Source organism: Anolis carolinensis, chromosome 5, assembly GCF_035594765.1.
Source record: "Anolis carolinensis isolate JA03-04 chromosome 5, rAnoCar3.1.pri, whole genome shotgun sequence".
NCBI lineage: Eukaryota > Metazoa > Chordata > Lepidosauria > Squamata > Dactyloidae > Anolis > Anolis carolinensis.
In genome coordinates, this window is record NC_085845.1 from 51,276,916 (window position 1) to 51,300,430 (window position 23,515).

At 37.2% G+C, this 23,515-nt stretch overlaps 1 long non-coding RNA gene across 8 annotated transcripts; it reads left to right on the forward strand.

Annotated features, from left to right (window-relative positions):
- The first annotated feature begins 338 nt into the window (after positions 1 to 338).
- Positions 339 to 23,515, forward strand: rbm46 (RNA binding motif protein 46). Of its 8 annotated transcripts, none has more exons than XR_010006329.1 (7): positions 339 to 488; positions 5,657 to 5,804; positions 5,988 to 6,379; positions 6,952 to 7,113; positions 9,014 to 9,481; positions 10,417 to 11,199; positions 22,496 to 23,515. It is a non-coding gene; the product is annotated as an RNA binding motif protein 46 (long non-coding RNA). The 8 variants fall into 8 exon arrangements; XR_010006331.1 differs by having other exon boundaries at positions 6,956 to 7,113; XR_001730358.2 differs by lacking the exons at positions 5,657 to 5,804; positions 5,988 to 6,379 and adding exons at positions 15,423 to 15,456; positions 18,074 to 18,133 and having other exon boundaries at positions 354 to 488; positions 22,496 to 22,630.

A 23,515-nucleotide genomic window follows, 5' to 3' on the forward strand; every position in this document is an offset into this window, starting at 1 on the left:
TAACTCTTCCACACAGCCATATTACCCAGAATATCAAGGCAGATAACCCACAATATCTGCTTTGTACTGGGTTATTTGAGTCCACACTGCCATATAACCCACTTCAATGTGGATTTGTATACAGCTGTATGGAAGGGGCCTAAGCCTGCTGGGATTTTTGTATTTTGTCATCAAGGTTGGTAGCTCGCTTCCCATTGGCTGATTCTATGCATCTAATTAGCCCCCCTGGCGCGTCCGTTGGGACAAACGGCTCCCTCCCCAACGTTCTCCCCTCCTCCCTTACAGCGAACGGCGGGGGGCGGGGCAGAAAGAATCTTCTCGCGCCACTAGTTGTGTTCCGATTGGTCGAGGCTTGTTGTCAATCTTACTAAAAGAAAAAAAAATCCAGACATAAACTCGGCGAGGCCCACGTGGCAGTCGTGCGTCCTTTTGAGGCGCGGTGGTTAAACGTTTTCTTGGCGGGGAAGGCAAGCTCTTCTCTCAAAGCGGTAGGAAAAAGAAGCTGGTCGGCCAGTTCCCGTCCCGGGACATTTTAGAAATCCCCCCCCCCCCCCAAAAAAACCCAAAAAAAACCCCAAAAGCGAAATTCAAAACGGACATTCCTGATATTAGCTTTGGAAACATCAAGTTTAATCTCTTTGAGGTGTTGGGGGCGGGGGGCGGGGGTTGAGTTTGTTTTTAAACGGAAAGCATAGATAGAAGTTGAGCGCGTGACAAAAGAGGCTAGAAACGGAACGAGGGGAAGGGAAATCTTTATATCAGGTCTGGGCAAACTTGGGCCCTCCAGGTGTTTTGGACTTCAGCTCCCCCAATTCCTAACAGCGTCAGGCCCTTTCCTTTTCCTCCTCAAGCCGCTTAAGCTGAGTCCACACTGCCATATATTCCAGTTCAAATCAGATATTGTGGGATTTCCGTTTAAACGGCTGAGGCTGTTAGGAATTGGGGGTGTTGAAGCCCAAAACACCTGGAGGGCCCATGTTTACCCAGGCCTGATAGATACATATAGATCTAATGAAAAGCTGTATATAATTGATTAACTTTCATATTTATTTCTTTTAATTAGATCTGGATTGTAATATATAACATAATATAACATATAATACAAATACAGCAAGGGCCCTTCCACCCAGCCGTATAATGCAGACTATCAAGGCAGAAAATCTCACAATATCTGCCATATATTTCTGTTCAAAGCAGATAAATGTGGGATTTATTCAGCTGTGTGGAAGGGGCCCAAGAAGTCGCCTTTCCATGCTGAAAATCAAGCCTCTGAGAGGCTAAGGGAAATCACCATTATATGTAGCTAGCTAAGCAATAACGTGATGATAATAAATTAAGAAGGCCATTTTCATTCTCAGATGAAAGGCATCTGTGAGTGGTTAAGGGAGAAATCCCTTTTCTATGTAGCTTTGAATTTTTGAGGGCAAAGGATAAAAACACAGGATCCTGCGATTAATTCAGTAGCAAAACTTTCTGTCCTTTGACTTGAAACCCTCACTAAATCTAGCCAATTACAAGAAAATATGTGGTGTCGAAGGCTTTCATGGCCAGAATCACTGGGTTCCTGTGAGTTTTCTGGGCTGTATGGCCATGTTTCGGAAGCATTCTCTCCTGACGTTTTGCCCACATCTATGGCAGGAATCTGCAAAGGTTGTGAGGTGTTGGAAACTAGGCAAGTGGGGTTTATCTGTGGAATGTTCAGGGTGGGAGAAAGGACTCTTGTCTGCTTCCCAATACCTCCCAACAAAAGATTTCCCCCAGGCAGGAAATAGCCAGGCTTGAAGCAGCCAGGCTATTCAATGCTAATCAAGCCACCCAATTGCAAGATTCACACTTGCCTCAGGCAAATAAGTAATTAACTTTATTTTTCTACCCCGCCACCATCTCCCTGCAGGGACTCGGGGCGGCTAACATGGGACAACGGTCCGAAAACAGCAAAACAAGTACAACAATTAAAACATATTACAATGAATAAAACACAGTAAAATCACATTATGCAAACAATACATTACATTAAGCATTAAAGCCCATTAAAACATAAATAGGTAAAAGTAAAATAAAATAAAACGAACCACAAGGTTGGTGGAGGGGGATAGTATGGAGTGGCCAAATTGAACTAAAGTTCCATAGTAAAGTTATAAAGTGCTTTGGGGCAGAGGACAAAGTGCAACTATAAGGGTTCTTTCTCCCACCCTGAACATTCCACAGACATATAAACTCCACTTGCCTAGTTTCACACATCTCGCAACCTCTGAAGATGCCTACCATAGATGTAGGCAAAACATGGCCATATAACCCAGAAAACTCACAGCAACCTACAAGAAAATACTTTAAAACTGAAGACATAAAAAGGCCGTTTGACTGAACAGTAAGGTATAAATATACGAATAAATAAAATTCAGGCTGGAAAGCTAAGAAATCTCTTATTCTGTGAAGACCTGTGGTAATCTATCTCTACACTGTAGCATTAATTTAGTTTGATACCCCTTAATTGACATGGCTCAATGCTATGGAATCATGGGAGTTAACAGTCTAGCTTTCTCTGTCAAAGTGCTGGTACCTCAACTCCAATTTCACTGATTCCATAGCATTCAAACTACATTAGATCTACATTAAATCTACACACCCAGGAATGGGAAGTGGGAACAGGCATATTTCACATCAAACTATCTCAATACGTTTTCAACAACAACAGCCAAATTTCATTTATATTCCACCCCATCTTACCATGCGAACTAAGGGTGGCTGAGTCTCCATGGGATCTGTTAAATGACGGGATCTGTTAAATGACGGGATCTGTTCTGCCATGTTGCTGATTATTACAGACCTTATAGCACATGAAGGCAGTTCCATCGTCTTGTGCTGAATTCTTTTAGCATAGGTACAGAATGTTACCTGAAGTCCCTTGAGGCTATCTGGGTGTACTGTTGAAAGTCATAACCAATATACAAAGGTGTCATGCAGTATAAGATTTCTTCTTTATTCGGTCAGTCGTTTCTGATTCTTATATTTTCAAGGATACCATCCATCCATCTTGCCCTTGGTCGGCCTCTCTTCCTTTTTCCTTCCATTTTTTCCAGTATCATGATCTTTTCTAATATTTAAGATTAACTGAGAGGAAGTAGCTGCAGCAGAAACTTTTTGATCTACTTAAGTCTATTTCATCAGATTCATCTAGAAAAGCTTATGCCCCTAGCGTCTTTCAGTTTCATAGGGATGCTTCTCCCAATTGTCTGTGCTGCCTGTTTAGCAGGTAGCTATCTGATTGAGGGTACTTCCAAAGGAGGGTTTTAGGGTGCTGTTGCCTTGTCAGTAAAATTTTAGTGGGAGTGTAGGTTCAGAAGACAAGTGGCAAAAGCATGCCTGAGTATTACTTTATAAGAAAACCCAGTGTAATGCATGAGGTTGCCATAAATCAACTTGAAGCCACATACTCCTTCACTTAGGTGATAACATTTTAGTTTTGAACCCTCTGTGGTTTCCTGCAATATCTTTCAATCAAATCAAACAAAAATTGCTGATTGTTGGAAAGGGGCAGTAAATGCACAACAGGTCCTAAATACAGTTTAAACATCCTTTATCTGGAATTCCAAAATACTCCAAAATCATCCACTTAAGTGTTTTGCTTTCAGATGGTTCAATGCACACCAACTCCAGACAGTCTTGGATGATACACGCTTCTTTGACCCATTTCAAACTGGCCTCAGCAGGATATGGAGTTGCTAATATTGCCTTAGCGAATTGTTTCCGTCTTAATGCTGACAAGGGGTGTCTGGTCCTGTTGGTGCTTCTAGATCTTTCAGCGGCTTTTGATATCATTGATCATGGTATCCTTCTGGAACACCTTGGGGGAGGGTTGGGAATCAAAGACTCTGTGTTGCAGTAGTTCCAGTCGTACCTCTCAGGCAAGTTCCACATGGTGCTTGAGGATAACTGCTCCTCAAAAAAGAAGCTGTTATGTGGCATCCCACAGAGTGCCATTATGTCCCCAATACTTTTTAACATTTATATGAAATCACTGGGAGAGATCATCCAGAGGCATGGGGCAATATTTTTCTCCATGCCTTCAAAAACAGTTTTAGCTCAGGAAAGTGTGTTTCCTCTGAATGAATGCCTGGAGGAAGTAATGGGCTGGATGAGGAAAATCAAATTGAAACTGAATACATACAAGACAGATGCTTGCCTTTAAGGGTCCTAACCTGGGAATGGAAGTTCTGGATGGAGTTACAGTCCCCCTGAAAGACTGTGTTTGCAGCTTGGGAGTACTCCTAAACCCATCTCTCCAAATGTCAGCCCAGGTGGATGCAACTGTCAAGAGAGCTTTCTACCAACTTCAGCTGATATGTCAGCTGTGCCTATTCCTAGAATTGGAGGACCTAAAGATGGTAGTTCATGCTCTGGTAACCTCAAGGTTGAACTTCTGCAGTGCACTTTACATTGGGCTACCTCTGTACCAAGTTCAGAAATGTCAATTAGTTCAAAACACGGCAGCCAGGCTAGTTACAGAAACATCCAGGAATGAGCATATTACACCTATCATAACGTCATTCCACTGGTTGCCAATTATTTTACAGGCAAAATATAAAATGTTGGTTTTGACCTTTAAAGCCTTACATGGTTTGGGTCTAGGTTACCTATTGGATTGCCTTTTCCTGTACAATCCGCTCCACACACATAGGTATACTCCAGCCAGAACCCAGAGGAACTTTTCATGAGGTTTCCTCAAGACTATAGAATGACCTGCCAGAAGAGCTCCAACAGCTAAATTAGCTGTTGGAATTTAAGATGCTATTGAAGACCCATCTCTTCTGGCAGGGATACCTAGTCAATTTTGCTGTGAATTTTAATCTGCATTTCATCAGTGAATTTCAATTTGTATTTTAGCTCTGTGTATCTTGTATGTGCATTAATAGTGTTATATTTCATTTTAATGATGTACTCTGCATAGAGTTGCAAGGCAAGGGGTAATACATTATTATGCCTAAATTATTAAAATATTGTATAAAATTACTTTCAGTCTATGTGAATTGGGTATATCTGAATCAAAAATGCATTTAGTGTTTACACTTGGGACCCTTCTTCAAGATACCTTGTTATGTATGTATATGTAAATACAGATATTCAAAATTTGTAAAAGAAATCAATAAGGTAAAATATTTCTGGTCCCAAGTATTTTGTTTACTGATATTCAACATGTACCCTAAAAACATCAGATCCTGGTTAGTACTTTGATAGACCACTAATGAATACCAGGTGCTGTAGATTACATTTCAGAATAAGATACTGACACACTACCTCTTAAGAAAACCCAGTGAAATTCATGGGGTTGATAAAAGTTAGAGAACAATATATCCAAGTACACAACACTTCCTTGATTGCTAGCACTAGGAATAGCTTATCTGGAAGTACCTTGGAGGGGGAAATCCAGAGCTTTTGCTTGCTGTCTAATGTGCTTGGCTATTGGAAGAGAAACCACCCTGCAAATGGCACCACCTACATCTGTGACTTGTTATAAACTCTATTAAGTTTGCATACATTTTGTTAAATATAGCTCCTGTTCTCTGCTCTGTTGAGTGGAGAACTAAATGTAAATTGAGTAAAGAAACACCACAATAAATGGCTTTTTATTTGCATCTTTGAATATTTTCACCTACAGATATTTGCCGTTAGATTTGTTGGATGTGGATGACGGTGACAGAGTCAAACTCGAATTGTGGATTAAAAATTGGTTTGAAAATCATTTGAATTTTATTTCTGAAGGCTACAGGCCAGAGTATATAAGCTACAAAAAAGTAGAACCCAGTGTAAGTTTCTACCATAATTCGTAACGATGAGCACTATAATGGAAAATGAATCTTTCCCTGATAATTTGAATATTTTTAGGATCTAAGTTCTAATATTATTTAGAAGGTATGTTACATTAGCCAATTAAAACATTACGTTCTTGTAATAATTGAATAATTGAAATCTAATTTGGTTTGAAACAGGTACTGCACATGGAAGCTACTTTTGTTGTCGTTACTGTTGTGCACTTCCAGGTTGTTTCTGATTCATGATGATCCTAAGGCAAGCTTATCATGAGATTTTCTTGGCAAGATTTGTAGTTGTATGAAAAAACCCCAATCATTTTGTCAATAAATCTTGAGAGGCTAATTTCATGCACAATGAAGACACTTTACTTCTGGTGGAAGAAATTAGGAAAGCCACATGCTATAGCATTAAAGTTTTGAGGTGGTGTTGACATCCATGAGTGCCATAACAGAAGCAAGAATCAAACTTTAAATATATAACATAGTCCAATGTCATTGCCTGCGGAAGATGTTAATAGAGTGAAGTGTTTCTTCAGTGAAAGAGACTTTGCTATCTGATGAGGGTCGAGGTGAGTACAATTCTATCTAGATCTTTTGGGAGTCTGTAGTAAACTATATATCTTATTCTATTGCTGAACTCCCAAAATGTACCACCAAGAAGCATATATAGATATCATTATATTTTTAATTAAGAAATTCACATCATTTATTCATCTGAATACTGGTTGAGTATCCCTTATCCAAAATGCTTGGGATCAGAAGTGTTCCATATTTCAGATTTTGAAATGCTTATGTATACTTCATGAGGTACAGTATCTTGAAGATGAAACCCAAGTCTAAGCGTGAATTTGTTTTATATATACATCTTATGCACATCGTCTGAAGGTAATTTTATACATGATATTTCTAATAATTTTGTCTGTGAAACTTAAGTTTGTGTACATTGAACCATCAGAAGAAAAGGTGTCATTATCTCTGCTACCATGTTGACAATTTTGGATTTCTGAATACCGGATTAGGAATATTCAATATGTCTATAATTTTTCATTACTTGATATAAAATCAAAAGATTCAATTTGTCTACATGCAGCATGAAAATAAAGTACATTTAACATAGTTAACATTTATTTGCTTTCTGAAGGCAGTACGGCAATGAATGAAGAACAAACAGATATAACAAATGGCTGTAGCAAAGTTAGAACTGGTACTCAGAATGAAGCTGCCTTATTGGCTCTTATGGAAAAGACAGGCTACAACATGGTTCAAGAAAATGGTCAACGAAAATTTGGTGGACCTCCACCAGGTAAGAAAGTAGATCATGACGTATCAGTATGACCTTAGTTTAGACTTTTAATTCTGTCTCTTTCAGAAAAATAAAAATAAACTCAGTATTTATTTTTCCAAAGTAAGACAATGGATTTGTTTGTGCAGTAAACTCTAGATTATTTGACAAAGTGATCTGTCACCAGTTAAAGTACTGGACTAAATTGATTTATTACAAGTAAAGACAACTGTGTGGTCTTTAATCCTAATAATACATATTTAGAAGTTAAGATCAGCAACTTCCTACTTAAATATGATCTTGCTAATTTACTTGCTTTAGAAAATACAGTCTGGATTCCTGGACATGGTTGTGGGAAGAACTGTTAAGGTTAAAATAACAGAACCATGCTTAAGAAAAAAGTGTCCTCAACCAAGGAAACTTTTAGAAGTCACAATTACTAAACTCTTAGGAATCTCTAGAAAAGCAGATTAAGCAGTTTTAAGTACATTTTGACACTTTCCCAAAATAATACCAATTTGAAATGTAAAGAAAAGGTTATACATGAATAGTTTTTACTTGATGCTTGCTAAGTACCCTATATACTCATGTATAAGTAGAAAATTTAGTCAAAAAAAGCAACCCCAACCAATCTGGGTCAATTTATCCATGAGTTAATATGAGTGCTATATCTTCACTTTTAGCTAAAAAGGAACCATTTCCTTCTTTGAGTAGAGTGGTGAAAAGCAAAATCTTATTCCCAGAAGAATCTAAAAGAAGCACCGACTCTCTCTATTCCCTTAGCTATGTTGCCATTTTTGGCCTTTTAGAATGACTGGGTGGGGGAAATGGCACTGGCAGCCAGAGCCAATTGGTCCTCTGAGACAGCCCTTGCTGCTGTCCCCTCTCTGTGGAATGACCCTCAACTTACTCATGACTCATAGGTAAAGGTGGTTTTCCCCCGACGTTAAGTCCAGTTGTGACCGACTCTGGGGATTGGTGCTCATCTCAATTTCTAAGCCGAAGGGCTGGCGTTGTCCGTAGACACCTCCAAGGTCATGTGGCCGGCATGACTGAATGGAGCGCCGTTAACTTCCTGCCGGAGCGGTACCTATTGATCTACTCATATTGGAATGTTTTCAAACTGCTAGGTTGGCAGGAGCTGGGGCTAACAGCGGGCGCTCATTCCGCTCCCGGGATTTGAACCTGTGACCTTTCGTTCTGCAAGTTCAGCAGCTCAGCGCTTTAACACTCCACCACCACCAGGGAACCAGAGGCTCTGTGGAATGATCCTCAACTGACTCATGGCTCATATCCCTAAAACTGCCCCCCAAATATGTCCCAGACTTACATATGAGGCCAACTTATACATGAGTATGTATTGTTAAAATCAAATGCGTTTTATTAGTTAGTGTATTAGCCATATCAAAGCATTTGACAAATACATTTAATACATATAACATACAACCCACATTACGAAGTTAAAATAAGCAAGCTGTTAACTATAAGGAGTCAAGATCTTGAACCAGATCAAATATCTGCATCATCCCTACAGAGTATGTATGGTAATTTTTCACTATTCCTTAACAGCTGTTGTTTAATAATTGACTAAAATATATCTATCTGGAGTGCTCAGTAACTTTGGAGTAGATTTTCCAAAACTTCTATAAATAGTAAGGTGTACATTTGTCTTGTTGTCAGATTACTCAGTTTGAATGCTGGCTTCTAGAGCAGCATTGTATTGTTGAATAATATGTGACCTTCAGTTCCCTATGCTTCTTTTCAGATGGGATGGAGGCAGTTTACCTTCACAGCTAGTAGTGATTATTAAAAAAAACTTACAAATTGGCGAGATTTATAATGAAAATGATACAATATATACATTTTTGATTGATTAAACATATTGATTTAGCCTTCAGATTAATGGGAATAATTTTGCCAGGTTGGGAAGGTCCACCACCACCACGAGGCTGTGAAGTTTTCGTGGGAAAAATTCCCCGTGATATGTATGAAGATGAACTAGTTCCTGTTTTTGAGAGAGCTGGGAAGATCTATGAATTCAGACTGATGATGGAATTTAGTGGCGAGAATCGTGGGTATGCATTTGTAATGTATACAACCAAAGAAGAAGCTCAGCTTGCTATTCGGATCCTTAATAATTATGAGATTCGTCCTGGAAAGTTTATTGGTGTTTGTGTAAGTTTGGATAACTGCAGACTATTTATTGGAGCTATTCCAAAAGAAAAGAAAAAAGAGGAGATCTTAGATGAAATGAAAAAAGTCACCGAAGGTGTAGTGGATGTTATTGTGTATCCAAGTGCAACAGATAAGACAAAGAATCGTGGGTTTGCTTTTGTGGAATATGAGTCCCACAGAGCTGCAGCTATGGCAAGGAGAAAACTCATTCCTGGTAAATTTTCTTTTTCTCATTTTATATTCTAGCATCAAATGACAGTTTCAGATTTCGTAGCATTGAGTGATGGCATTTAAGATGATGTCAGGCTACATTCTGTCTGCAGTGTAGGTGCACTCAGATTCTACATGGGCAGAGACAACATCAATAACTCCATAGTCTGTAAAGTTATGAGTTGGTCCAAAATTTCTTCATTTATTCTAGAAATTTGTTTATAAATGAGTGTTAGCACAAACAATGCATGGACATCATGTCTTAATTAAATTGCTGTCATTGTTGTCTTCTGATCTTCATTTTGCATATGAGGCTAGGTTCCACCCTCTCTGCAACCATTATTTAAAAGGGTTGGGCAATTCGTTGTCTCAAGTACTGTGCTGTCTCTAATCTACCTGCTTCAATTTGGTCTTATTTTTAGTAAATAGTGTATCTTCCACAGAAAAAAGAGTGGTAAAAATGAACCACAAAAGTAATTTGATTGGCTTATCTTCTCAGAGTTGAAAACCAAGGTCCTATCCTAGAATGATGAACCTTTGAGCAGTAAAGTCACATATACTGTATGGTATCTGTTCACCTCATATCTTCTCTAACACGTTACTCTGGATTTGAGAGAGTTGTGTTGGTGTAAAATACCATTTGTACAGTGTTTTTATTGCGTATTATAGAATCATAGAATCCTTAAGTGAAGCTGATACAGAGTCAGTATTACTCATTCCCCCAGTTCCTTGCTTCAAGTTCTTGTTTCCTAAATTGCAGGATCAGAAGTTAGTTGTTGAAGAAGAAAACACATTTTCAAATATGGCACTCTAATATATGAAACTTTGTTTTTCAGAAAATTGCCCTATGAGTTACTTTGAAGTATAGGACAAAATAGTTTTATAAATAATTAGGCATCGGAACTAATAAATACTTACATTTTAATTTTTTTTCTACAGGAACATTCCAGTTATGGGGCCATACTATTCAGGTAGATTGGGCAGACCCAGAAAAAGAAGTTGATGAAGAAACAATGCAGAGAGTTAAAGTATTATATGTTAGAAACTTGATGATCTCAACTACAGAAGAAACAATTAAGGCTGAATTTAACAAATTTAAGCCAGGAGCTGTTGAGCGTGTGAAAAAACTTAGAGATTATGCTTTTGTTCACTTCTTCAATCGAGATGATGCAGTTGCAGCTATGTCAGTTATGAATGGAAAATGCATTGATGGAGCTAGTATTGAAGTAACACTGGCCAAACCAGTAAACAAAGAGAGTACTTGGAGACAACATCTTAATGGTCAAATGAGTCCCAGTTCTGAAAATCTTCTAGTCTTTGCAAACAAAGAAGACGGTCATCAGAAGTCTCTCGCAAAGCCAGCAAATCTTCCAATTCGCCTGAATGGACAGCATAGCCCTAGTCCTCCTGAAATTGAAAGGTGTACTTACCCATTTTTCCCAGGAACAAAGCTTACTCCAGTTAGCATATACTCATTAAAATCTAGTCATTTTAGTTCTGCAACAATGCAGTTAGATTATTACTGTAATAAAAATAACTGGGCACCTCCAGAATATTATTTGTATTCAACGACAAGTCAAGATGGAAAAATACTATTAATGTATAAGATCGTTATTCCTACTGTTGCAAATGGATCCCAGAGTTATTTTATGCCAGACAAACTTTGCACTACTGTAGAAGATGCCAAAGAATTAGCAGCACAGTTTGCATTGCTACACATGGGTAAGTTCTTAAAACACTGGCTTTTTTTTATTAATATTACTACTACTTCTTGACTTATATCAGTTTAATCTGTATAAAGCAATAAATCTTCATTAGTGATTCAATAGAGCAGGCCTGCATAACTTGGCCCTTGTAAAGGGCCAAGATTTTTCCCCAAACCCTTTGGGCGACACATTTCCCCCTCACCAAAGAGAAAAACCTACCCCTTCCCTACCTTTCTTCCATTCTCATGAAAATGGCACAAGGCTGAGGAGGGGCCAAGCCCCGAAGGAGACCCCTTGCCCTTTCCTCAGCCTCATGCCATTTTTATGGGAACTGCATGAAGCTGGGTAGGAGCCTGAGCTTCTCCATTGGCACTTGGCTCTACACATGCCTGGCAGGACAAGCACAAAGGGGATCAGGGACAAAGCCCATCCCTTCCCAGCCTCATGCTGTTCCCAGGTGCAAAGCTGGGGGAAGGGCCTGAGCCTTCTCGAAGGCTCCAGGAAAAGTCTTTGTGGGCTGGATGTTGTGCAGGTCTGCCCTGGAGTTAAGAATGTTTTATTACATATTTTGGAAATACTTTACAGTTTTTACTTTCTATATACAACAACATAGTGTGAGACTTTGCTTTCTTATAACAGTAAGGAACTATGAAGTGTTTCACTTCTGTTTAATTTCAAGTGAATATTATTTTAGTAACATATTTAATCTGCAGTGCACTGGGGAATTTGACTTATTTTCTGAGTTGCTTTGATATGATTATTTTTTGCCCATATGCACAGATGGGATCTTTGCCTTTAAGATACTTTCTCCTTTTATTGAAAAAGCAGTGGCAGTTAATTTGCATTTCAGTTGTACCTTTCACTGTGTACAGAAAAAAGTGTAGGTGAAACCATTTTAGAAAAAAGCTACTGTAAAGGTCCTTGAGAATTAATCTGTGAAGACCTTTAACCTTTTTCCTTGTAAGCTCTCATGTGATATTTACATGGGTGAAGAAAACTGTATGCTGCTGTTTCTGCTATTCTGTCTTATTCAGCAGTTTTCAGAAAGCAAACATTCTGAGGCTTGAGTGCACAATTAATGCCTTCTGGTGGGAGTTTTGTGTCATAATCAGTTTGCTTATATGCTGCTTTTCTTAGATAAAACCTGTCTCAAAGTTGTATAAAGCACTATCAAGTAAATTGTGTAACTGAATACAGCAGCATCTCTAGGTAATTAAATAACCACTAAAAGTCAAGATTTAATGTAGGCTAAGTATTTCATTTGGATAAATTATAAGAATTTTAGAAATATTTTAAACATCTAAATGCCAGCAAAATAATAAATACTGCCCCAGTTTAAGAATCCCCCACATCCAATGCTTTCTAGGCATTGTCAGTAATAGTCTAGTAATACAACAGTTTTTGTGTTGTAGGTAGCCAAGCTCTGTCCTTTTAATCCAGATAGTAATGAGCCAGAGAATGGGGAATAGGGAGCTGGTGTTGCTGAACCTGCTGTTAAGCAGGGAGACGGGCAGTAATTTTTGTTGCTGAAGAGGGTTTCTCCTTGTATCATTTAGGACAGTGTCTCCTCAAACTCTGTTCCTCCAAGTGTTTTGGACTTTAGCTCCCAGTAATCCTAGCCAGTTTACCAGCTGTTAGTAATTGTGGGAGCTAAAGTCAAAATACCTCGAGGAGCTCAGTTTGAGAAACACTGGTCTAGGATACTGAAGTACATTCTTCCAGACATCTGATCAAAATTCTAGCCATGTGCTTTTTGTTGCATTGTTCAGGACTTCCCATGAGGAGTTGGAGAACTTTTAACTACACTAGCTAATGCTATAGTCAGTCTGTTATGTATAATACATACACTATCCCTTCTCCACTATGTTCTGTAAATATTATTGAAAACTAGTGGCTCATCTTTTCCTATTTAATACTGCACTTTAAAGTGCTACTGACTTTTGTGTACCACACATCTAAGTCATTAGCATTATTATCTCCAATATTACAGATGGGTGGATTGAAGCTGAGAGGGACAGAGTATGGTTTGTCTAAAAGCCACTGAGTGAGTTTATGGCAGATGTGAAAAGTCAAACGAGGGATTTTCTAATGCACACACCAGTTCACTGCCTGCCACAATACAGCAGTTGTCACATTCTCCTGTGAAATTTAAGCCTGATTGAAATAGATGTGATTATAAAATTTGCATTGATTTACAGCGAATATTTTATTTGCTCTTTGTGTTTCCATCTATGTCAACAACACTTACAAATAGGACAAACACTACGAGGGAGATGCAGTGGCCATTTCCACAAATGATACATGTAGGCTTTTTCAGTTTTTGAGCTGGTAGACAGAATCAGAGTTTCAAGGCTGCCTACAATATTGGACAGTCTTGAGAAACTGCATATAGGACTTGTTAGAAGTAGATAGACAAGGATGATTGTCATTTCTCCTGCAGGACAAAAAATTGTTTTCTACTCTCTTTATCAAGCTGATCTCTCAGAAGAGAAGAGCTGGTTTGCCACCGCATATAGCAGTGAAAATCTTTAGTGTCTTACAGTCTCTTAAGAACACTCTTACTGGTGATTGTGGGAGGACAGGTTAGTGTGTAATTGATCCAGCAGGCTAACTATTACATCAGTTTGGTAACACCTGAAACATGCTATGGTGAAATATGACAAATGCATATCAAAGCAGTAAGACATTTAGAGGCACTTCAGGTAGCAGTCTTACACACAAAACTACATTAAAATGCTGAGAATTGCTTTTTTGGTTTAGCCTAGATTTAACAACCTGGAGCCTGGAAGGCAGAACCCCTTAATTTCTGACTCCACTGGGAGGTTGCAAAAATTGCTGCACCCTCCATTTTAAGCAACGAGAAGTGATAGCACAGCAATTTGAGGAGGGTCCACTATATTGGGTAGAGGATTTCCCAGAAGTATGCAGTAGCTCGCAAATGGGTTTTGTAGCTTTTCAATGTGTATGTTTTCGTTTTTATTTTTCTAAAAACAATCTTTTGGGGTGGAGGTGTGGGATTGAGGCCAGTTTCTTAAATCGGTTTTTTGAGTATGTAATGTACTTTACCTACAGTGGTCAATAATCCAAATAATCCTTAGAGCAAAAGGTTTATAAACACGAGGCTAAGCATAAACAATTCAGTTATTTCAATAGTTCAATTTGGATCCCAGACTTTGTGGATTCCCCATTACTGAAAGCTTTATGGACTTGAGTATCTGCATATCTTGCAACTGTTAAGGTTAGGGGGGAGCTCTTATGTAGAGAAAAAGTGTCAAAAAGGGAGTTGGTATTCATAAAATACCCTGTCCCGCAGGGTATGTGGCCCTTCATTACTTGCAGACCCTTTCATAGTCTGCCACAGTCTGTACAGTTTATTTTATTATAAAATGATAAAATAAACTGTACATGTCATTCTTTCTACATTGGTCAAACTACAGTGTGGGAACACTCCTGGTACTTTTAAGAGAGTGAGAAGAAACAAGAGGGGAAGGCTGGAGAAAAGTATTTTGAGGGGAATGGAGAAAGGAAAGACTAGATCAAGTGGTTCTCAGCCTGTGGGTCCCCAGGTGTTTTGGCCTACAACTCCCAGAAATCCCAGCCAGTTTACCAGCTGTTAGGATTTCTGGGAGTTGAAGGCCAAAACATCTGGGGACCCAAAGGTTGAGAACCACTGGGATGGAAAGACAATAATGCTTCAGATAGGAACTAGCCCATACAAACCTGAATAGGCTAGTGTAGCTAACAAAAAAGGAAAGGTGGAGAGAAAACTGGCATTGCGTTTATAATGGCCTGATGAAGACTGATTTACATAATGTGGAGAATAAATAGTTGCTACGTATCTGCTTGTCCTGAGACTATTTTATATACAGAGTGTTTGAAAAAGAACTCCCTATTCACCATTTAATTTAAATAGTGAATAGGGAATTCTTTTTCAAACACCCTGTATAATGGTCAGCTCTGATAGGCCCAGGATCCTGCTTAAATTGTGTGCAAAGGATGTAAGTGCCAATGTAACTTCTTTCTCCTGTTTATTGTGGTTGGTGGAAAGATTTCTGCTAACAGCAATATTGAAACCTGTCGTCATATGAGATATTGAAAGAGCTATTTTTCTTTTTCTGTTACATAACATAGCTAAATTGTGCAGTTAGTTTTGTTTTCAATGTGCTTCATTTTTAAAAGTCCTTCATCCTTATAGTTTACTTTTTCTTGCACATTTTCTTTCTTTATGTCCTGAAACAGGACCAGAATCGGGAAGAAGCAGGGTAAATTCTGGGTAAATTCATTTATTTTATTTATTAAAATACTTGTATCCTGCCTTTTAACAGGAGATCTTGGGGTGATGTACAGATAAAATTATTCAGAACCATTTAAAACAAAATAAGATTTTAAATAATAAGATAATTCAAGCAGACTACATACATGATCATCCATAAATTAAATGCTCTTTAATCAATGTTCGATTAAAATGTTCTAGGCAAAATATTCTAGATAAAATGTTGTCTACTTTTTGCAGTTCTTAGGATGCTGAAGGAGCATCACAACTGATATGTTCTTCTTTGTGGTCTCTGAGCCTCCCATAACTAGTTTACACCTGAACTGTCTCTGACACCTACAGAAATGCCCAGAGCTAATAACTTAGATGGAAATTCTGCTCCTGGCGTTCTCTCCAATCCTCACACCAACACTACTTGCTCTTCAGCTCTTTTTCATCCATGATTGAGCACACACTACAGATAATCTCATCAGTTTGTAACTTCTGTACTCTTATTTCCCTTATTTTTTCTTATTGACTAAAAAAATAGCATTCTAGACCTTCTGGTTTTTTTTGTTTTTGCTTCTCATAATTCAAAGTCTTCATTTTGTGTGGTTTTAAAAGCATTGTTAAAAAGTGGACTTGTGCTTGGGGAAGATTTCTACCTCCAACAACCATTGCCAGTTATTTATTTGGTCGGGGAAAGGGTCATCTGATGCATTCCTGATCCATTAGCAGAGGCATTACACCACAGGGGCTTGTGAACTGATTTCTCCTCTCAAACTCAATTTCTGACAGCAGTCCTTGAAGTTTGCAAATATAGTGGCTCATAGTAATTGTCATCTCTATTTGGCCTCTGATTCTATCTGCAATACTCTGTCAGCACTTTCCAGGGCCGCCATGGCGATTTCTACCATTTCCTCTTTGAACGTTTACGTGGCTGCTGTTGTAGCCTACCAGCCATCTTGTCATCCAGCTGCCCTTCCATTCAAGAGTGAGGTGAAAGCTTCTTTTTGAGATGTTTGGCACTTAAACCCTTCCATACCACCTTGGTCAATATTTCTAGTGCTGTCACAACTGTCATCTAAGTCTTTTGTGCCCATGGGGTTAACATCACCTGCTTACTTTGGAAACTGTTTCTGGCCAGGTCTGCGAGTGAGCTCTGTGTCTTGAGAGCTGACCACCTGCATCATATTTTCCACAAGGAAAAGGTATTACTTCATGAGAATCCTTCTTACCCCTCTAACATTGTTTTATCATTACACAATAACCAGGACATAATTCTACTAGCCTTTTTGTTTTCAAAAGCTCTCACATCTACAGCTCGTGGTACACTATTCAGATATAGTGACTACCTTACTATGTTCATTAAACAGCCCAGATAAGAAAGTCACCAGGCTCTTCCTTTGTTATGGCGGCAGGCATGCCAGCCTCCTTGGCTCCTCACAGAGGCTCTCCAAGTAGGTGATAGTGTTCATCGCCCTCGCTTACCATCTTGCTAAGAAGAGGCCTCTCCATTTGTGGTATCATTCAATATGAGTCATATTCACATCCTCAGTCTGATTCAAGGGTGTTTCTCAGACAAGTTTACCTTATTGCAACCTTCCACTCTAGCCACAATAGACTGCAAAGCTAAGGAAGATGGTTCCTTCAGTAGAGGAGTGCTCCCTTCTATTCTTAATTGACCTGCCCACGCATCCATTCCCCAGTTGTGTGGGGCACAGAGACCACAAAGAACAGGTTGCTTACCTTCTGGGTCATCCGTACTCTCGCATAATCCATTCCCCCATCTTTTGCAAGTATCATAAAAAATGGCTTATGGAATTGAAGGCTGAGTAGTTTTGGTGCAGAGATTGGAGAGATCACTACTGTAAAGGGTTCCCACCAAAACTAGTAGCTCTGGAACTTTCTGTAGATGAGATTAGCACAGACACAAACCTCAGTTGTGTGAGAACAGATTGCCACATGAAGAACCACAGTTACAGGTAAGCAACCTGTTCTTGCTTGCTTATGTCATTTGATCAAGGCAAGAATTCAAAGTTCCAATCCATTTCATCCATTGACTCCTCTTCCTTTCTCACCAGTTTTAATTTCCTTGACATGGACATTCTTTATTGTAACCTAGTAAAGAAAATGTTATTGTTTTTTGTTTTTGTTTTTGTTTTTTACTATATACAGAAGATCATTTTCTTTTATTTAAAAAAACAAAGTTTATTGATTTGAAGTAAAATTAGGGGCAAAGTTCTGTACGTTTCACAAATATATTTTCATTTTTTTTTTGAGTGTACAGCAATTTAACATCAGCACTGTTTGCAGCAATTACTGCATTTTTAAACATGCTTAATGTGCAGATTTATTTTATAAGGTTAGCACATTACAGCATGCTATATTTTGTGATGGTTGCTAGTGAAGCTTTTGCTATCCTTTCTTCTAAGGTGTGTACTGGTACAGGAAGGTTTAAGAATGTTAACTATAATGTGTGTGTGTAAGGTAAAACCCTCTCCAGCTCATTAGAATATAACAATTATACAAGAAACTATGGATTTAGTGTAGTTGTAGAAGTCTCAGAATTCCATTCACTCTTGTTGGGGTTAACATCACCTTGAAGATGATTACATTCTGTCTCCACTGCTTGCAGAAAGGGTACACAACCCCCACAGTCTGGACCTGTGTAGGAAAATATGGAGAAAGTAAACAGGTAAGTAACTGGATTTCAGCTTTAAAAAAGGTCAAATTAATGTCTGGTTTTATTTCTGGAATGGTTATTGGAATAAAAATTGCCATGTGCCAGGGAGTAGTAACAGTAGTTTCTCACTGTTATTTTGAACACTGCTTGCAGCTTTAGTTTTTCTTAACAAAATGTTTTAGAAAACCTGGTGCTTCTAGAGAATGGGCAACAAAGAAATATCTTTACCAAATGTCAGACCTTATATGCAGAAATATTTATCAAAAATAGAGATCTTAATGGCAAGTTAAGCCTTATTCATTAGGATGCTGTGTTTTGTTTTTCCAAAGCCATGACTGTTTTTGCATAATTCTTGTAGAACTAGTCTACAAGGTATGCATTTTAGTGTCATCAAAAGCATTGCACATAATTTCCTCATATTTCAGCCATTTGCTATGTACATGGTTTGTTTTACAAACAATATCTAAGGCATTCTTCTGCTGAGAAGATTTGGAATTCATGGTGGTTAGAAAATAAGTGCATTCTGTAAAAAGAGTTGATTTTAAAAAAACTGCTGTTTTTTCACAATCTATCCTGTGTGTCTTGTTTCTTGAGTGGTTTGGGTAGAACTTAACATTTTGTTCACACAGAACTATCAGTGGAAGCTTTCCATTCTTAGTTGGAGGCACTTCCTCCTGATCGATACTTCAAATGAACTGAGCCTTTCTGAGATACAGTGAAGGGTTTATATATGATGTGCCAAATCTGAACTAGACCATCAAGAGAGCTCCAGCTGATCTACTTGCGTGTCTAGCTTCTGCTTTTGTCTAAACAAGTATCTCCCTCAAAAGTAAGCTTTTACATATGCATTAGAACAGTGGATAAAAAACCTCACCATATGGTGCACCACTGGTAGGAAAATTAATTGCAGGGATCACTACAGCATTGAAGTGGCATATGATTGTAAGATGGTAAAATATCCTTTCACTGAAGAGATAATTTTCTCTTGGGGTAGCGATTACCCACTGATGATATTGACATTTTTTCCTTTTTGTAAAAAAATCATAATGTGTTCCTTCTACACTTAAGAAAGTTTAAGAAAGAACAAAGATTTTGGTTTTTTGAATCAGAAATGTCAGATACTGGTTTTTAAAGATAAAGCAAGGGTGTTGCTTTACAATTTTTTTGTACAAAGAGGAAAACAGATAGCTCCTCAAAACAAAAGTGCCACCTTAGAATATATTTTCTCTGAATCAGTATTCTTGTATTTTGGAACATTTTTGATTCTGAACATACAGGGACTCCTTTGAACATGGGACATTTTTACCTTCTGCAGTATATTAGAAATTGTGAGTCAGAAATAGAGAATCCACAAAATATCCTTAATGTAAGATTTTGTTTTGTTCTTTAAAAAAAGTCTACTGGAAGATAGTTAAACACTATCCACTTTATTGTGATATCCAAATTTCATAAACTAGATATTTTCATGTTGTCTGAAATGTATGCTTTTCTCAATTTATTTATGCAGTATTATCTCTTGACAGTTTACAATTGCAGTATTTACAGCAGGGATGGGCAAAGCTTAGACTAGGGGTGAGGTTTAGTTCTGCTCAAAATATCAAGTCAGCCCCAAGAAGCCTCAGGGAAACAATTGATCAATGTTTTTTTGTTTGTTTAGAAAAGTAATTCCTGTCACTTTCTGTTTCTGTACACAACCATTTTTTGTCTCAAACTGACTAAGGTGGGGTGGTGGTGGATAGAATTGAAATGGCAATTTATAGCATATTAAATGGATACTTCCCAATTTGCCATTTGGGGAAGCCTAAATAAAGAAATAAATCAGAAGTGTTTGTGTGTGTGTGTGTGTGTAGGAAAGAGTCTACTAGGAAGGAAGAACGGGCCCTTAAGTTTCAGAAGATCACTTAAAGTGTTCTAATCACATTTCCATTAAAAAGCACACTATCAATTGAAGATATCATATCATCTATTGTGTGTTACAGCCTGTCTATGGCCATTTAGAAAACAATGTAATTTAGACTATATTAGTTTGGAAGAAATATCAGTTTGGGAAATTTACAAATGTTTAGTGATTGCTTGTAAATAAAAATATGCTTAATTTTGCACAAATGAGTAATGAATATTAAAATCCACATATTATTGAAATTATGTATGACTTATCTTTAAATTCATCTTCATTTTAACTGTAAAATTGTTACAGTATTTGCACAATAGTAATATTTTTAATTGTAAAAGAGATGCATACAGAAGGATATGATTTTAAAATACATGATATGGTTTAAAACTCTGCCACTTCTTTTTCATCTAGTCTTAAAGGCAAAGATAAAAATATGTTCAAGGCCTATTTTTTGGGGGGAAAATTATTTGCAAAGCTTTCCAAATCTGTTTCTTTTTGAAAAATGAAAGATGTAACTGAAAAAGAAAACAATCTGATCTTGCTTAAAGCAGTTTGGAAGAGTTAATTATCTGCAATTGTATAATGAAACAAAAGAACTTTCCTATGTTTTTTAAGGAAAGGTTTTGGAAGGAGGTCATATGGGATAGAGGAGCCTAGTTGTTAGTGCTAAATTTTTCTCTTACTTATTGCACCCTGCTTCCAGCTTTCCCCCTCCTTCTAGATGTGTTTAACTTCTCAAATGTAGGTTTAGAAAGCTTTAGGAGGAAAAGCTAGGTATTGACTGGGTAGGAGAAGAATGTAGTTTTATTTCTTTCCATAGCCATTCTACAAGTTGCATTTTGTAACACTAAGAAGAAAATGGAGTTTCATTTGGATGTTTAGTTTAGTTGGGCTTGTAGTTTAGTTAGGTATTACAAGCAACATATTTCTGTGTTACCTGCTATTAGAACAAAGTTTGCAAGTCAATTTGTTGTGTGATCATTGTTCTCAGTAGTTTAAAGGTTCTAAATATGCCATCTCTGGGTCAAAACCTCATGTTACGTTGAGTATGTACCATGCATTTCACTTCTCAAATTTTAATAAGCACACATGGTTCTGATATAGAATGGTATCGGTTCAGGTTGGAAGATATTAAAGTTTCTCCCACCTGTTTTTTTTTTGTCTAAAATCTTACTCCTGATCCATATAGGATCAGAACCACAGTATCCAGAAAGGATTTTCAAACTGTCCTCTTGTCTTACCAGTACCCTGTGGTACCAGAATATTAATCCAAAAAATGACTGGATTACCAAACCATTAAAAACCCTGTTGAAATCAACAACTTAAATCCAAACTAGCATAGTACTAAGTTAAAATGTTTTTTTAAAATTTAAAATCATCAAAATATAATACAGTAGAGTCTCGCTTATCCAACATAAACAGGCCAGCATTTTAGATATGCGAAAATGTTGGATAATAAGGAGAAATTAAGGGAAAGCCTATTAAACATCAAATTATATTATGATTTTACAAATTAAGCACCAAAACATCATGTTTTATAACAAATTGACAGAAAAAATACAGTTATGTAGTAATTACTGTATTTACAAATTTAGAACCAAAATATCGCAATGTATTGAAAACATTGACAGCTAAAAGGCAGACTGCATTGGATAATACAGAATGTTGGATAAGCGAAGGTTGGAGAAGCGAGACTCTACTGTACATGGTATCAAAATTTGCACATTTATTATGGTTTAAATATTTTCATCCATTTAAACTGGTTTTAAATGGTCCATGTTTTAAATAGTTTAATATTATTCTAAAATTATTTTTAAACTGCTCTAAATTTATTTGATTGTACACCACCCTGAGTTTCCTGAAGATAGAATGGGATATGAATATTTTAATAAAAAAGTACAAATGTAGCAGATGGGGTGGAAAACTTAAATTTGATTATTCTGCTTGTTACTTTGATCAAAACTATATCACCTTTTGCTTTTAGCAAAAAGATTTTAAGGTACTTGATACTTAACATCTTGTGTGTTAACTAATTGAAGACATAGCATGAAAGCTCATGTAGTAGTTGTGCACTTTCTCTGTGGATATGTGCAAGTGGTGACATCCAATAGAGACTAAGGGATGGCACCACTGGATGACATTTCTACATGTTAGGATATGTCAAAATCCAGAAAGATTTCCCCTTGGCAACTTGTTTGTGCAAGGAAGAGGGGGAAGAAGCTCTGCTTATTTGGTCCTGTTATGTTTAGCATTTCATATAGGATTTGAGTAGTCCATGCTCAGAGCAGCCCATTTGAATAGTTGGCCTTTATTGGAACCCATTATTGCCAAGTGGCAAGAGTTTTCAGTAAGGAATGACTAGGCTGGAGTTACATATGTACTGGAAACTGGTGACCTTGTGTATTCTGCTAAACTTTGTTTCTAAATTAACACATGTCTCTGTGTAAACATGTAAGTTTAACTGCATATTTTTTTAACAGAGTACAATTTCCGCCGAAGTTCGATAAATAACATCTCCCCTGTTAGTGCTACTCTTTCTTCTGGAACCACCAGTGTGCTGTCATATACATCAAGACCATACTCTTATCCAAGCTATCCCTTGTCACCATCAATTCCACTTGCTAGTAGCAACCATGTTGGACAACGTCTGTATATACCCAATCAGGCCTCCTTCTTTTAAGAAAAAAGAGTTGTATGGAAATAATATACCCTTATTTTAATATTATGCGGTTTCAGTTTTAATTGGGTCCATGCAATTGGTTTTGGTGAGTTCAGTACATGTATATATATGTATTCAAATTGCTTATCAATTCACTGAATTTGTGGTGAAGATAAATGTGCTTTTCTCCTCAACAAGAAGAGATTCCTAAAATATGGCACAGAATTTTATGTTTGTGGAACTAGAAAACAACCCATTTAAGATTTTTTAAAGGTAATTACTTTCTTAAATAGTAGCTTTAAAACATTTAAAGTGCATGCAATTGTTGGTTCTAATCTTGTTTCCAAGGATCACCTCCTTTTTTTTTGGAGATGAAAAACATGTAGTCAAAAAGCAAAGTATTATGTAAGAAAGAAATGATGCAAGTGAAAGATTTTTTAATGCAAGCTTTATTTAACTCCAAACAAATAACTTCTATACTACTGTGGTCCTAGTAAATCACTTTGCATATTTTAGTTTCATGATAAATATTTGTTTTATTCCTAGAATATATTACTTTGTGTTATTTAATGCATGTTAAAATTGTTAATCCCTTTTTGTTAAAAGGTACTGTTCTATTTACATGTTGTCATGTTTTTAAATGTTCGTATCATGTGTTTAATTCTGTACTTGAATATAGACATGTTGGCATATTCTTGCTCTATAAAATGAGTGACTTATCTTCAGTACTAAAAAGATGTGTTAATAAAGTTAAGATTGAAGTTTGTTATCATTGCTTCTTTTTCACTAACTCGTCAAATTAGCCGATTAAAGTATGCATATTGCAAAACCGTTGCATGAA